General features: G+C 48.4%; 1 long non-coding RNA gene across 1 annotated transcript; it reads left to right on the top strand.

Moving 5' to 3' along the window:
• The first annotated feature begins 642 nt into the window (after positions 1-642).
• Positions 643-8572, top strand: LOC122236412. The gene is made up of 3 exons (XR_006214468.1): positions 643-723; positions 5562-5665; positions 8498-8572. It is a non-coding gene; the product is annotated as an uncharacterized LOC122236412 (long non-coding RNA).
• The last annotated feature ends 5143 nt before the right edge of the window (positions 8573-13715 follow it).

The following is a 13715-nucleotide window of genomic DNA, read 5'->3' as shown; positions in this document are numbered from 1 at the left end:
TTTCCCCCCAGGTTTGCTCTCCAGGTATCTCAGCATCATCTTGTGAATTATTTTTCCCTTCACCATGATTTAGTCTTGATTGTTTTGCGACTGATGAACTCCTCCTGTATCTGATGGAGGTCTATTTCGGGGCTCTGAATTCCTTCCTGCAGCCTCATATCAATTTGGGGGCCAGCACCACATGCTGTTTCAGTTACTGTTACATTAGTGTGTCCTGATCTCTGGCAATCCTGGGGTTCCCGCCCAAGCCCGTCAGGCTCCAGTATCGCTCCCGCGCCTCCCCGTGGCCCCCAGTGCCCTGTCGTAGAATCAGGAGACTTGGGCTAAATCCTAGTTTTGCCACCAGTTCCATAGGCTCTCCGAGCCGTACCTGTTAAAAGGGCAATGTGTGACATGTCACCCACACAAAATGCCTGCACTTAATAAGTACTCAGAACATGCTTGCATTTTGGGGTTTGAAAGTGGACCCTAGGAGCAACTGAGCCTATACCTTGGATGGGCTTGGAAGGAGTCGAGGACATCTCCTCCTTCCCTCTTGGCAATGCCAATCAGGGGTGTGGGTACCCCCTTGGGTGCACCTCATACCTGAGTGAACCATAGCTGTTTATGGCCTTGTTTCTATGGTTACTGCCTCAGAATGGGGTCACAGGCTGGGGAACATGCAGGCACTCTGCCAAGGAAGTGAGACAGAAGGTGTGACCCACCACGGGACTGGAGAGCCAGGTTGTATGTTCCTCTGGGACAGGAGACATGGGCCACAAGCCACGAGTGGGGGATGTCATTGGGCAGAGCCAGGGAACCACGATCATTCAGCCAGGGTCACGGAGTGTGTCAGTTCTGGTCTCTTCCATTCTGGAGATGGAATGAGACGTGGAGAGGCTCGTGGGGCAGTGCCTGTGGAGGATGAGGGGAAGGAAGTAGGAGCAGGAACTGGCAGGGAGAGACTTCGATCTGGGTGTGGGGCTGGCACCTGTGAAAGGAGAGGGGAGGAGGGAGGACTGGGAGGAGGGAGGACCGAGAGGGAGAGCCCTCAATCTGGGTGTGGGGCTGGCACCTGTGAAAGGAGAAGGGAGGAGGGGAGACTGGGAGGAGGGAGGACCGAGAGGGAGAGCCCTCGATCTGGGTGTGGGGCTGGCACCTGTGAAACGAGAGGGGAGGAGGGAGGATGAGGAGGGAGAGCCTCGGGCTGCAGTGCAGCTGGGAGACAACCTGGCCACACTCGGTGGAAAGCCCCAGGGGTCAGCCTGCCTGCGGGGGAGTCCAGATCCGGCAGAAGTGGCCGGCGCCAAAACCTGCTGGACTGGGTTCTCCGCCTCCACGTGAAGGTGCAGTGGATCCTAGAAGCACAGGAGCCGGTGGCTGTCAGCCAACCTCTTTCCTCCCAGCAGGTTCTCTCCAGAAAGGAGCAGAAGCTTCCCTTGGAGCCATCCCTTGCTAACTATATGGACTCTGGGAGTCCCTGCCCCTCCAACTGGGTGCTCATGTGGCGGGGTGAAGGGGAGGCGGCACCAGAGAGGCGTCCCATCCAGGCAGAGAAGCAGCATCACACAAAGCCCCAGGAAGGCCGTCAGGCCTCCTGATGCTCCCAGCCCCCAGCGCCAAGTCCCAGACCCCAGTGCTATTCAGGGAGATGCTGGTTGGACCACACTGATGGCTCCTAGGACACTGGAGTGACAGAGGGCCCTGGGGTGGTGCCGGGGAGGCTGGGGCACAAGGCCCTGTAGGCATCTGCCGGTGGGGAGACAGAAGATGTGCCAGGGTATGGGCAGAGGAGGTGCTGTGTGCCCACTTGGCGGGACTTCCGTGGGCGGCACAGGTGAGGGCAGGTTCCCTGGAGTCGGGGGCTGAGAGCTGGGCTGTGGATGGTGGGGAGAATTTGGGGAGGAGGAAGGGGAGGAACGTGAGGCAGGACACTGGAGAAAGGGAGCACATGAGCAGGTGTGTGCCCCACACATGGTGGGAGGGCAGGGCCAGAGAGCAGAGAACCCGGTATTCAGGAAGTGAGAAGGTGCCCGGGCATTCAGGGAGAGCCTTAACAGCGCGTCCACTGCCTGCTGGCCTGCATTTAAAATAACAGAATTATTTGATGGGGCGCCTGGGTGGCTCAGTCGGTTAAGCATCTGACTTCGGCTCAGGTTATTATCTCACAGTTCATGAGTTCGAGCCTCACGTCAGGCTCTGTGCTGACGGCTCAGAGCCTGCAGCCTGCTTCGGATTCTGTGTCTCCCTCCCTCTCTCCGCCCCTCCCCCTGCTTGTGCTCTGTCTGTCTCTCTCTCTCTCAAAAATAAATAAAACATTTTAAAAAAATAAAAAAATAAACTAAAATAACAGAATTCCTTTCTCTTGTGATCGGCCTCTGTGGCCTCAGACTCATCTTGGATTGGCCCTGACCCCCTTTGCTCCAACCACGTGGGTCTCTCCCTTCCAGAGGGCTCAGGGCCTTTGAACTCGCTGTTCCACTTGCCCAGAACACTTTTCCCACGAGAGCCCCTGCTCATCCCTCAGGTGTCAGCCCAGATGTCCCTTCTCCGAAGAGGCCTCTCTGTCTCCCCTTCTAACACAACCCACCCACACTCGCTCCCTATTATTCCGTCACCTGCCTGGCTGTCTCTGTAACACTTACCACAACCTTTAATTACCCTGATCGTGTCTTGGGTTTGTTTGTTTATATCTGCCTCTCCCCACGGGTGTGTCAGCTCCTAGAGGGTGGGGGTTTTATCTGTGTGGTTCAAGGCAGCTCACAAACCATGGCTGGCCGAGACTACATGCTCCATAGATGTTTGTGGGCAGCGTGAACCCATAGCGTCTTTAAAACCTTACACCTCCGCCCCACTTAGTCTCCCGTGAGGAAGCAGAGAGTCCCCGCCCTGTGACACCGTGGGGAGGGGCTGTGGATGTCAACACCGCGGTGGAGACCAGCAGGTACACACTTCCTAGCCAAGCAGCCTGGCACAGGCCAGCTGCCCCCTCTGGGCCTCCACCTGGTCGTCTGTGAAGCAGAGGGAAGAACATCCCCTCCCGCGGGTCATGTGACAACCCCGCCGGGAAGGCCCTGCATGGGGCCAGGCCACAGATGTCCCCAGCCCCCCTTCAAGAGTGGCTCTGCCCAGCCTGTGGCAGCTGTCCCTGTGATGGAGCCGGAGACCCCCGCGCTGGCGTGGGAGGGGGGCCTGAGCGCGGCCGCTCCTCTGCGGGGTGGGCTGATGTGTGAGGGATTTATGGGACGATGTTCAAAATGAAAAGCAATTCAATCCAGTCCCAGGGTGGCAAGAGGCTTCCTGGGGCCTCGCTAAGTGGGTCTGGAGCAGTGATCAGCGTCGCAAATCTATTAGCCTGCTCTCGGCATCTGGGGCCGCCGCGCGCATGAGTCATTGGGGTAGGGAGCCAGGAAGCTGGCGCAGCCAGCCGACTGCTCATCAATTAAACTCCTCTCCGTTTAATTAAGACATAAAACATCACCCGGCATGGCTGCAAGAGGGGCTGGACACCCGGGGCCTCGGCAGCCGCTGCGGCCGCCCCCTGCCTCCCCATGCCAGACACCCGCCGGGCCACGAGGCAACTGGGAGGTCACACTGCTCATTTCCCCATCTAGGACGCAGCGTCTCGGATGGAGGCTCCTGCTTGCACGCTGCCAGTGACACGCAGCTCACTACCTCACGCAGGTGGGCCAGACAGGGTGGCACATGGGCCAGGGCGTGGCCTGGGGTCCGACTACTTGGCTGTGTGAACTTGGCCAATTCTTACGCCCTCCGTGCCTCGGTTTCTCTGCCTCTGGGTGGAAGGACAGAAATAGTATCTGTGTGCAGGATTCTTTTGAAGATTAGGTGACTAAGTGCTCCCGGGGCCCAGAAAGTAGACATCCTCTTTGCACTCACAGCTGGAATGCTGTCCGCCTTCCCACCCGTACCTGCTGACCCCCCATTGCCAGTGCATTCCAGCCGGCCCTCAGCCTCTAGGCCACACATGAGATGCTGGGTCCAGCTTCCCCTCTGGACTGGGAGGTCTGAGGACAGAGCCCGGCTCCATTCACCCCCATGTCTTCAGTGCCCGGCATAAGGCACAGCGACGGCAGGTTTCTTGGATAAATAAATGAATAAATGAATGAATGAATGATATGAACTCCTTCCTCTTGGACTTTTTTGGGCTCCAAAGAGTAAGATAAAAAAGGGATGCTGTGCTAGACAGTTGCCAGTCATGGTATTAGGTAGATCTCGTTAGAGTTCCAGGTTACAGCTCTGAGATGTAAAATCTCATCTCACATCTGCAAAATGGGTGCCACACAGGCGCCCTTGGTCACCTGCGCAGTATCCATTCGTCTCTCCTTCCTCCTTAGTTTGGGGAAGGAACAGCTATTATCTCAGCACAGCTGGAAAAGCATCTCTTTTCCAGGCTCCCTTGCAGCCGGGGGTGGTCGCAGGACCCCGACCGTCCAGTGAAATGTCAGCTGGGTCTTCTGGGGGTTCTAGAAAGTCAAGCCTGGCCTTGCAGCCTCTTGCTGCCCTGAGCTAGAATGTGACGTCCGAGGCACGGCATGGGAACCAAAGCCGGTCTGCTGAGGATGGCAGGGCGGAGAGACGGGAAGAGCCAGCCTCCTGCCTCTGGACTGTATGATGACAAATCCTTGCTGGCTTAAGCTTCTGAAATTGGGGTCTTCTGTTTCTTAGAGCTGAGTGCATTCCAAGCCAAAGAAGCGATGTCACCCCACACGAGGCACACAGCCGCCCTGCCAGCGTGTGGCACAGAGCAAGTGCTGACTCAACACGTGTGTTCGCCATCCTGCTGTCCTCGGCAAGGCTCTGCCCGTTCAGAACGGGCAGGAGAAAGTGCCCCCAGCCATAGCTTGCCCTCTGGGGCTGGGTCAGGACCGTCAGTGGGAGATGGCATGGAGAGGCCCCGGGAGAGCCACTCCTTAGACTCAGCTGGGGTCTCTTGCAGCTCAGCATGGAAGAAATTTGTAGAAGCCTTGGCCCTCGAGCTGACTTGACCGAGGCATGGCTTTGTCGCAAGGCAGTGAGGAGGATGAACCGTCCAGGTAGGGGGCCCCAAGACAGGGAGGCCCAAGGCAGTGACTGCCGTCACCTGGCCCCTGGGGGCATGGTGGGGATGTGGGAAAATCGGGTTGGAGTGGGAACATGCTTGATGTCAGGCTTCAGTCTATAAACCAGTGTCCCCCAAACCTCTGTCACTGTGCATTTGCTCATGGCGTCAGACCACCTATGTTTTTATCTACTACGTAAGTTCTCTTCACTTTTGTTCGCCTTGAACACCCTAAACTAATGTGTCTGTGGATCTCCACCAAAACTTGAAAGCTGGTACCACTGTCGCTGAAGGTGAGTGTGAGCCAGGCACAATGAATCCCTACAACAGCCATCAATTCCAGCCAGCTTTTCCAACTTGCCAAGGCCCTGGGCCCGATGCCTACTCTCTCTCTCTCTCCATCAAAAAGGAGATTAAAGCCAGTTAGAGAGATGTTACAGGCAGTTTAGAGGCAAACTGAGACTTTCTGAGGAAGGTAATCAGCAGGATTGGGTGAGAATTAAGAGGGTCTTTACATCCCCAGGACGTGATGCCTGATTTCATGCCGGATCGATGGAGGGCCGACAGCAGAGCCTCTGAGGACCGTGAGGCCACGGCAGGGTTGTGAGCAAGAAGAAAACATAACCAGTGAGTGCGATACTGGGGGAGACATGATCTGACTCATGGAGAGCAAACGGAGGTTCCAGATCCTTCAGAAAAGGAAGAGGACCCTGTGGGAAAGCGGCAGCTGGGGAAAAGGGACACCTCGAAGGGACTTTCTCTGTCTCCTCCTGCTATCTTGAAGGCCCAGCTCAGCCTTGCCAGCCGGCACAGCAGAGCCTAGAAGGGTCTTCCTGCTTTGACTCTCCTTCTGACCCCTCAGGGAGAAATTATCCTCAGATGGGAAGGAGGGGCCCACATCTGGGTCACAGAAATGGGGACTGAGATGGGAGGAGAGCACCAGCCAGATCCCAGAACTTCTGATACTCGGATCGTGTCCTTGCAGCAGCCTCTCCCAGAACCAGTGTGCCTCCAACCTTCCCAAGTGAGGGAAGTGAGGACACAGCATTGCTACCGTGGGGGGGGGGCGGGGTTGGTGAGAGACAAAAGATGCTTCCATCTGTCAAAGGGTGGATCGGAGGGGTTGGAGCCCCGTGAGCTGGAAGATATCAGTCCCAGGAAAAATTCTAGAATAGGCTGCTACATGCACTGCTTGAGGACACTTAGAAGCCAGAGGGCGATCATCAGGAATGCACGGGGTTCACTAAGCAACATTTCAATGGGAAACCAGTATCATTGGCCACAGGTAGGCAGTACCTATCAGATAAATACAGGAGAACAAAACAATGCCACTCATGACATAGTGCTCTAGCTGTTATCACTCTCCACTTTACTGACTTTTTTTTTTTTAATGTGGCTTAAAAGGAGTTTTCCTTAAATGGAGACAAGAAACATTTCACAGCAACAGCTAATATCACTCAAGATTCTCATGGGCAATCAGGAGTAAAACAGAGCTCTTGGTTACGACCATTTATTTTTAATTTGTTTTTATTGAGCTATAATTGACCTATGACATTATATGAGTTGCAGGTGTATAACATGACTCGATATTTGTATACATTTAAAAATGATCACAGTAAGTCCAGCTGACATCCGTCACCTTACGTAGTTACAAAAAGATTCTTTTCTTACGATGAGAACTTTTCAGCTTTACTCTCTTGGCCACTTTGAAATGTACAGTACAGTGTTATTAACTAGAGTCACCATGCTGAACATCACATCTCTGTGAGTTATTTATTTTATAGTTGGAAGTTTGTACCTTTTGACCTCCTTCACCCGTTTCTCCCATCCCCACCCCCTGCCTCTGTGTGGCCATTTTTATAAACATTTATATTGGGGTAAATTCTGGCCAATGCAATAACAGAAGGAAACTGAAATGAGAGGTGTAACTCCTGTAAACAAGAACATTATCATTAATTGATGTGTGTACAATTACATCTCCCTGAATAAATGGAAAATTCATTATGGTTTAGGGGATTTCTGTAAGGTAGCTGAATGAAGGATAAATATACCCCAGTAAATAACTTCCCTATAAATATAAGGAGCCAGTTAAAAAAAACTGGGATAGGCACAGAGGTGTGTCACCGAGACCTTCCTCCATGGAAGGACTGGTGCTCCATCTGCTGGAAGTGCAGTCAGCAGACAGCTTCAGATGACAGCCCCTCAGGGATGGCATCAGAGGCAAAGAGCCATCCGATGAAGAACACACCCTTCCCAGGGCTAAACACATCCAATGACGGAGGAAGGCAGGGGTCATAGCCACAGAGACAGCGCTGATGGGCTTCCCATGGGGCCAGCATCACAGCCTGCTCTCTCTCCGCCCAGTCCTGCTTCTTTCCCCTCTCTTCTCTGGCACCGGTCCCAAGAGTCAGCTTCCTGGAGAATCCAACATGTAACAATGATGCCATGGGAAAATGTCCCATTCACAGTAGCAACAGAAAGCAGAAAATGGCAAAGGAGAAAACCTTCGATGGCTTTCATAGAGAAAGAGGCTAGACTGGCCTCTTCTGGTGCTATAGCCATACCAATAATGAAAACATTCAACAATTTAGAAGAGAAAGCACCTTTCCCCTTGCACACAAGCAGGGGGCCTTGGGGTAGACCTGAGACCACGAGAAATCTCCAAAACGGAGAGAACTGCCGAGTAAGAGATTTCTGCCGGAACAGAGGAATGCAAGCAGAGGTCGGCAGCCGTCTGAGGGATGTGGACGCCATCCTCAACCCTTACTTGAGGAAGGGCTAACACACTAGTCTTCAGGAATTTCTAAAAGCTATCATTAAACAAACACTATCAGCCATACCACTAGAGAAATAGGGACTACTACTGTATCTAGAAAACAAAGGCAGAGAGTTATAAAAAACAGAGATTATGGAAATCAAGTATAGAATATTTCATCTGAAAGGCTAATGGACTGAGCCCATTGCAAAACAATGCAACACAAAGGAATAAAATAGATGGAAAGTTTGAGGGACATGGAATCTAGAAGTCTGAATATCTATCTAGTAGGGACTTCTGCATGGAAGGCAAGGACTAGATAGGAAGCGATATTTTCAAGAAATGAGATGGAGAGCCTGTTGCATCAAAGAAATAAGTTAATCTTCAAATTGAAAACACACCAGTGTAGAGAAGAGCAGACCACCGTAAAACAAAGAAGTAAAATTTCGTTACACCACGGATACTAGCTCAGCCCTGATAGTTACCAGCAAAATACAGACGATCTACAAAGAATGAGTTTCACATGAAATCAGCAGAAGTGGAGGGAATGAGTTGAAGAACAATGTCTATTAAGGGCCGAAACACAGTTAACTCTGCACCTGACTTTCTATACCTAGCCACACCGCCAGCAAAGACTGACGATGAGGTGAATTTAAATATATTTTGAATATAAATGTATTCTAAGAAGCTTACTGCCTTCACAGATCTCACTGAAACAATGAATAAAGCAAGGACTTGAGTAATGAAAAAAATCCAGGAGGAAGTTGCGAAAGACAAGGAGCAACGGTGAGCAGAGACATACGTTAAAGGTATTTGGTTTATAGAAATATTGATTGAAAATAGTCTGGGATATGTGAGAAGAGCAGAGAGGGGTAAGGTGGTGCCAAAACATAGTCTCCGGTGAGGAGCAATGATGGTATTGATTCACTCAATTAAGGGCAGCAAGTGTGAATGGACTAAACACGTCTATTAAAAGATAAAGACTGACAGGTAAATATTATCACACACAAAGGAGGGTCTATAGGGCAAAATAAAATCCAAGGCAAAACCCATTTTAAAGGATCAAAGATCATGGATCAGTCATGTTCCGGAAAGAAACACTTGAAGGGTTAATGGAAGAGTGATCAGTAAAACAAAAGTTGATTTACAGAAGTATCGGCAGGCTAAAAGAACAAATAAGAGTTGGTGAGGTGCCCAAGGACTAGCCTAGGTCTCCAGAGGATGGAGAGAGGATGATGCTCCCAGGACCCAGGGAAGTTGCAGCTGCAGGAGAGGGGCAGTGGCTGTAGTCTTTGATAAGAAATGTGTCTGTGGCCAGCCCACAGCCCTGGACTGGATGGTGGGTGAAACTGGAACCTGAGCTCACTTCTCCTCCCACCCTCTAGTCTCCCGGAAGCCAGAGAGGTCAGGGTCTAAAATCTACAGTCCATGACAGCCTCTGGGCTACCACGAAGGGCAGAAAAGGGATCTTGTGGGGCAAATAGAAACGCATCACCAAGATGTACATTTCATACTAATGAAAGGAACAGAACAGAAGAAATATACGCAAGAACAAACTTGAAAATCTATAAAGCAGAACTATAGCACTATGAGGGGAAGTGGTATAATCCACACGGCTCTCTCACAAAGGATCACACTGAGATGGTGAGAACATCAGAAATCTTCATGATATGATTGAAAAGTATCAATTAAAACAATAAAGCAAGACATTACTAAGTGGAAGTTTCCAGTGATAACACTGGAGCCAGTGAGAAGGGATGGGGCAGGTGGCAGGACAGGAGTCACTCTGAATGAAAAGATTTTGAGAGACAAGTATATTTTGGGAGAAAGATGTTAGTTAACACTAGAATTTCAATAATATATGTGTATGTGTTAATTTAAAGATAATGACTGGAAAAACAGAAATAAAAGGTATAACTTTCAAGGAAGTAGAGAGGAAAAATGAAACAAAAGGAATTAAATGAGGAATGTCAGGTTGGGGAAAATAGCAAAAGTAATAAATAGAAAAAAACCAGGAGGAATAAATGCAAAGGGATTATATTAATCAATTAAAAGACAGAGACCCTCCAATTGGATTAAAATGCAAAATCCAGCTGCACTTTATTCACAAAAGATGTACCTAAAATGGAATAGAGAGAAATGGGAAAAATACAATAATACAAAAGATACAACAGACAGATGTAGACAAAAAAGTGGAACCAAATTATGTGGGAAAATATAATTGAGGGCAAAAATGTTAAAAAGTACAAAGAAGCATACTTACTTTTGATCAAAGGCACATTCCACTGAGAATAAATCGCCTCTATTGGCTTAAAAAAAAGAAGCCTCAACATATATAAATAAAGCCACGAATGTGGGGGATTTAACAACACACCCTTCTCAGAAAGTGACAGATCAAGCAGAAAAACAAGAGAGGAAGGACAAAAGCATTCATTTGCCAAGACTGAGTCTCCGCATCGGTCAGCATCAGCACACTCCCTATGGACCAGTGGTGTGCCCAGGGGGGTCTGAGCCAAAGGCTGTAGTCTCCTCTCTGAAATGGGGACAGTAACCCCAGAGTCAACTCAAGTCGACTTTGGGGCTAGGAAATGGGAAATGAACTCTGCCTCTGAGAGCCTCCTCGGTCTCCCCAACATGCAGGCTACCAGATGGACCTCTGGGGGTGAGGTTGGGGCAGGAAGTTACGGCCCCTGCCCTTTGTGCTTTTCAACTTCCTCACAGTGCAACCAGCTCTTAACTTTCCCTACTTTTGGGCCTTTGGGACATGAGAGAGCTCTGAAAATATATGTTTTAGGAATTAGCCTCGCAATAGTGGCAACCCACATGCGTCACAATGTTATTTCCTGGATCCCACTGCTTTGGTCATGGTGGGAGTGCTGGGGGGTGGTGTCACAGCAGCACCTACCTCCCAGGGGGAGTGGGCATGAGATGGGGTCATAGGTCAATAAAGCCCCTTTCCAGGCCCAGGGTGGGGGGAGGAGGTGTGGCTAGCCATTTTACATTTTTAAATTTGCATTATTTTTCGGGGAGCTGCCCCAAATTGTACAAACTTCAGGACTGGCAGATGCCCACTGAGCACATCATGACCTTATTAAAACTCTGCAGTGGTTGCTCCTTGCTGAGGTGGGATGTAGGACAGAGACGGGCCAGGGGGTCTGGGAGGTCAGCATCCTGCTGGCCCAGCTCCACACCTGCCCTTAATTTCCTGCTCCAGCCACACTGACCCACAGGGATCCTGGCTCCTGAAAGGGATATGCTTCTCCCCTGGATCCCTGGTAGATGGGCTTCTCTCTGCCCCAAAGGCCCCCGCTCCCCAACATCTTCCCCCTTCAGACCCAGCTCAAAGGCCTCTGGTTGGCGATCTTTCCCTGATCTGTGATAACTAGATCAGTTGCATACCCTGGACCCTCTCCGTGCCAGCATCCAACACAATCCTGTCTGTACCTGTTGCTGGGATAAAGAGATTACTGGATCAGTCCAATCGGGTTCTTGGTTATGATTAAGTTAGGGGAGGAGCACCATTTGAGAGTGGACTCTGAAACTATACTCTCCTTCAAGTCATACCTGGTCATAGCCCCTTCTTCTTGACCACCACCTGTCTCACTCCCCTTCATCCCTAGGTGACAGGAACAATGTAGGGCAGAGGCCATCATTGCTTGGAGCTCACAGTGCCCCAGTGGTGGCCATCTCCCTGTCTTGGAATGTTCGAGGCCAATCCCTCCAGGCACAGAGACAAAGAAGGATATCAAAGCGTGGGATAGTTGATGAGCAGATTTTGTCTGATGGGGTCAGGTATGAGATCCTGTTTGGATCAGGAGGCAAGGGGATAATCTACTCTGGACAGAGGGCCATCGGTTCTTCCCTCCCATGTCCCCGATCCCCCGCCTGATCCTCAGACATTCACGGTCATGCTCTCTCTTCTCTCTCTTTTTCACATTTTTACTATGGAAAAACTTAAAACACCAGAATAAGCAGAAAGAACATCCGGGCTTCATAGTCTGAATTCAGCAAGTATTCACATTTTGCCATATTTCCTCTCCTTTTCTCTCTCACTCTCTGTCCCTCTGTCCACATACACACTGCTAAACTACTGAAAAATACATTAGAAACAGGATGTACCAGGAGGAACCTCCAAAAAATCAGGATGTTCTCTCCATTCGCATATACCATCCTCCTACCTACGACAATGGTCAATCAGTTCCACTACAGCATCCCATACTTATTTTACTCCATATTCAAGTTTGCATAAATGTCCTCAGAATATATTTTGTAAATTAAAAAAAAAACACCCTAGGATCAATCAATAACGATGCATTGCAGTTGATTATTATAGCGATGCACATTTTTATTCTCTTTTAATTTAGATTAATCTAAATATATCCCCCTTTTTACTTTCTACTGCAAAATGGCATATATACAGTAAAGTGAATTAATGTGAAGTGTACAGCTCAATGAATATTTTTATTGAGATATAATTCATATTCCATATAATCCACCCTTTCAGACTATGCTATTCAGTGGTTTTTATTATATTCAAAGCTTGTGTTTGTGAATCACCACTATCTAATTGAATAACATTTTCATCACCTCAAAAAGAAACTCTATACTCATTAGCAGTTACTCTCTACTCTCACCTCCCCCCAGCCCCTGGAAACCACTAATTTAATTTCTGTCTCTATGGATTTGTCGGCTCTGGACATTTCATATAAATACATGGCTTCTTTTACTTAGGATAATATTTTCAAGGTTTGTCCTGTTGTAGCATGTATTAGATTTCATTCCTATTTGTGGTCGCACAATATCTTATTGTTCGGATACATTTTGTTTATCTACTCATGACTGGCAGACAGTTGGGTTGTTTGACTTTTTGACTACTTTGAATAACGCTGCTATGAACATTCGTGTACAAGCTCTTCTGTGGCCAGATGTCTTTGTTTCTCTTGGGGATAAACCTAGGAGAGGAACTGGTGGGTCATATGGCAACTCTATAAATAACTCATTGAAGAAGTGAGGAACGGTCTTCCACAGTAGCTGCACCATTTTCCATTCCCACCAGCAATGTGTGGGGGTCCCACTTCCTCTACCTCCTTAGCAGCACTGGTTAAGGTCTTTTTATTATAACCATCCTGAGTGGGTATGACATGCTTGTGGTTGATTTGCATTACCCTAAGGACCACTGATGTTGAGCAACTTTTTTATAAGGTAATTGGCCACTTTTATATCGTTATTTTTGGAGAAATGTCTATTCAAGTCCTTTGCCCGTTATTAAATTGTTTTTGCCTTTTACTGTTGAGCTGTATGAGTTTTTAACAAATCTATTCTAGATAAATGTCTCTCATTAGATATATGATTTATAAATATGTTTTCTCATTCTATGCATCTTTTCATGATGGTGCTCTTTGAAGCACACAAAAATATTAATTCTGATGAAGTCCAATGTATTCATTTTTCAGTGGTTGCTTGTGTGTTAGGTGTCATATCCCAGGAATCATTGCCTAATTCCAAAGTCATCCAGATTTATACTTATATGATCTTCTAATAGTTTTATAACCTTAGCTCCTACATACAGGTAAAAATTTTCTTCTGAGCACTTTCACTGCAACCCATAACTCTTGGTATGTTGTGTTTTTGCTTTCATTCATCTAATTTCCTTTGCAATTTCTTCTTTGACCCATTGGTTATTTAGAAGTGTGTTGCTTAATTTCCACATACTTGTGAATTTTCCAAATTCTGTTATTGATTTCCAATTTTAGTCTAATGTGGTTGAAGACCACGTTTTGTAAGATTTAAATCCTTTTACATTTATTGAGATTCGTTTTATGGTGTAACAACTGGTCAATCTTGGAGAATGTTTAATGTGCATTTGAGAAGAATGTGTTCTGCTATTGTTGTGTAGATTTCTGTTAAATCTAGTTGATTTAT

This window comes from Panthera tigris, chromosome A2 (genome assembly GCF_018350195.1).
Source record: "Panthera tigris isolate Pti1 chromosome A2, P.tigris_Pti1_mat1.1, whole genome shotgun sequence".
Classification (NCBI taxonomy): domain Eukaryota; kingdom Metazoa; phylum Chordata; class Mammalia; order Carnivora; family Felidae; genus Panthera; species Panthera tigris.
This window is presented reverse-complemented; position numbering and strand designations above follow the sequence as displayed.